Source organism: Pygoscelis adeliae, unplaced genomic scaffold, assembly GCF_000699105.1.
Source record: "Pygoscelis adeliae isolate BGI_AS28 unplaced genomic scaffold, ASM69910v1 Scaffold356, whole genome shotgun sequence".
In the NCBI taxonomy this organism is placed as follows: Eukaryota; Metazoa; Chordata; class Aves; order Sphenisciformes; family Spheniscidae; genus Pygoscelis; species Pygoscelis adeliae.
In genome coordinates, this window is record NW_008824949.1 from 761,207 (window position 1) to 764,768 (window position 3,562).

A 3,562-nucleotide genomic window follows, 5' to 3' on the forward strand; every position below is an offset into this window, starting at 1 on the left:
AGTGGTTAAACATTGGAACAGGCTGCCCCGGGAAGTGGTTGAGTCACCATCCCTGGAGGTATTTAAAAGACGTGTAGATGCGGCGCTTAGGGACATGGTTTAGTGGGCATGGTGGTGTTGGGTTGACAGTTGGACTCGATGATCTTAGAGGTCTTTTCCAAACTAAATGATTCCAAGAATGCCTACAGGTAGAAGGGGGAAGCAGAATTGCCTTTTCAACAGGAGCTAAACCTTTTATCCACCTTGTTGCAGTGTGAAACTCTGCCTTTAGGATGTGGCTTCACAGTTGATTGATCTCATTCTGGCTTTTTGATGAAAGAAGTGGTCCTACTGCCTCCCTGGTATCAGCCCTGTTAAAACAAACCTTGCTTAAAATGACTTGTTTGAATATGTAGCATCGACACGAGGAAGATAAGTCACATTAGGAGTTGAAATGCAAGTTTGACTTTCTTCTGTAGCTTGGGATGGCACCCCAAATAGAGTGTTATTAATGAGCTAGTGGGGACTACACGCAGCTCTGCTCATTTTCTGCTAACAGCAATTTAAGTCTTGACTGGAGACTCTTTCCTTTGATATTCCATGATCATTGATTTTCCTTTGAACACTGAGTCGTTTACCCTGGTCTTCTCCCTGTTAAAGGATGAGCTAATGTGATTATAATTTTTTTTTTCTGTGATCAGCAGAACAAGTGAAGCCTGACTTCCTATGGACTTGTCCTGATGCGGCACTGCTATGTGGATTCTCTTATGTATATTAAGCAGTGTCTGCACACGCTTGCCATTTTATCAGTGACAGCTTTATTAGGGTCTGTTTCATCAATTTGGCTTTGCATTTCACAAAGTTACCTTTGTACAAATTTAGATGGAATTGGGAAATGGCTTAAACATGCTTTTTTGGCAAGGAAAGGGGGGAAGAAAGGGGACCCACAGGCAGAAACACCAACAGACAATGTAATTGCATAAGCCTTCTTTCCTTAGGAAATCAGGCTAAAAATGAGTCTTTTGACAGAGACCTCTGTAGAGATCTTGGATCAGGCTACAGAGACAGAAAGAAAAGTAAATCCTGCTGTTTACCATGTCAAGGCTTCGAGGTACCTGCTGCAACAGATTTCTCATAAGTAAGGCTAAGCCAGCAGTTGGTGTTTACTCACTCGGTTACCTTCTCAGCTTCAGCAATGTCCCCATCAGGCTTTGGGAACTTGTTTTTTTTGCCAGAGTGCACTCATGCATCAGTTGCTTTCATTTATTTTTAATTTAACCTTTTTACTTGAATAAATGGCCATGTAGGTAGTAAGACAAGCTGTTAGAGACTTGTGGTTTACAGGACTCTGTTTGTCAGTGATGCCATGAAAAATGAAGGCTTCAAATGCAGCCAAGGATACCATCCTGTTGTTGTAGAAAAGCTAGACTTGGGGGTTCCATTATAGAGCATCTTCTCCATGAGACTTTCACTGTGTAATAAATGCTGAGGTATTTTGTTGTTTTTCTCTCTTTTGTAACTTTACACTAAACTCCTATTACCTTAGAAACTAAACTAAAATAAACAATTTGTAAAAGGAAAAACTGGCCTATTTCAGATTTCTGGGCAGATGCCAGTTTATTACAAACAGGTCCAGCTATGAACAAATTTTGCAGATTTGTTCAGATTTGGTCGCTATTCTGAGCTCATCTTGAGCTCTGATAGAGTTCTCTTACAAATGCCTTGCCTACCCCATAACAGGGCAGCTGGATCCTGGAGCGCAGCCACATCAGCTTCTTGGGTCTCCTTCCAGTCACCTGGGCCTTGAAATAAGGCTGTCGCGTCTCCAGATGTTAACTTTTTTCCTTGAACTAGTTTACAGCTAGATCAGTTCCCTGGTTCTCTGACCCTGTCATTAATTACAGAAGTGCTGGTGCTGGAGCAAGGGAGCAGGGAGCGAGCAGTCAATCAGGTTGAACAGGAAACGTGGGACTACCCTTCCAAGTGGCGATCCAGGTTTATGCTAGATTACAATGACCACGTAAAACAAAGCATTATACGTTGGGGGTGTGTGAAGGGGGGAGGGAGGGAGGGAGAGAAGGAGAGAAGGAGAGAAGGATGGAGAACATGTCCATCTGACTGTGGGAACTCGGTTATAGCCAGACCCCTCCAGCTTATTCTCCTGAGCATGCACGTGATGCACTTTTCTCCTGAGCGTGAGGCATGTGATGAGCTTCAGGGTAGCGCTGGCTCTTGCTCGGTGACCTGCATTTCAACTGGTCAGCTGTGTCTGCTGCATCGGGTCACAGGGGGTGGACGGAGAAGCTGTGGCCGGGTTGCGACTGTAAGGGAGATGCAGACCTTCCCCGTAGAGGAGAACGAACCAGAGACAAGATGTTTGAGTTACTGCAGTGTGTGAGATTGCAATGCTTTGTAACCCCCAGTGGATAAATATAAAAATGGATAAAAATTTCTTCACTGTAGAGCAAGATCGAGGGTCTTTGCAGAGAGACTTGCTATACAGAAGCTGTAACTCTCAGTTATAAAGCATTTGTATGTTCAAAATACAGACACAAGTCAATGGAAAACAAACTTCCCTGATGTCACCCCACCACCAGTGAGACCCGACATGATCGCACCATCCTGGGCTTAGACCAGGTCCTTAGAACAAGCTGCTGTTTAAGCTTTAATGGCCTGGTCATCTTATTTTTGATAGGGGACAGGACCCTATTTGCTCAGAGAAGCGTTCTTCTGGAAACCAGCTGTGTTCCTTGTTTGCTGTCAATTGGTCCCTACCTCATTCCTGAGTTAAAAAAAACAAACAAACGGGGGCGGGGGAGTGAGCATTCACCTACAAACAGAAGAAATACTGCTTCTATAGAGATTTTTCCCTGGTGACAGCCATTAGTTGCTTTGTTGCACCCCTTGGACAATCCCTCTGCTAAATGCCAAGTCTCTGCCAGGGAGATCCTCCCACCCTCATGAATACAAGTGGCAAAGTTAAAATGAAATTTGATGCTGACTGTCAAATTGTCAGAGCAATTTAAAGCAGTATTTCCTGTGATTTCAGTGTCTCCTTCAAACAGATGCAACTGGCTGGGATTCTAACAGCACAAAAATTGGGAAATATTGGGAATTGCGAAGGAATGGGAAGAAATTGGGTGCTCAGATCCCTTTCAGTTTCAATGGAATTTGGGCTGGAAACTTGTTTGCTTTTCGAGTCTTGGCCTCAAGACTTGATGATGATGATAACCCTGCATGCAGCAGCCGGCTGTATAGTCACTGTCCGTGTGTTGTCACAGCTCTAATGTTCATACTTGTTCCCCTCACACGAGCTTTGCCGTAATTATTCCTCTGTTAAACTCTTAGTCCTTTCCACTTGATTTGTCCCGTTTTGTTTTCCTCCAGTTTGCCACTTCGGAGATGGCTACAATTTGCTTTTTATTTTCCCGTCCGCCTGTCGCCTTTACGTTACGTTCCCCCTGCTGCCTCTGTTCCCTGGCTCCCGCTTCGCTCCCCCGGCGCCGAGGGCTCTGGCTGCCCGCAGGGGTCCCGCTCCTGCCCGAGGAGGTGGGCAGCGCGGCTGCTCCCCGCAGGCGACCCC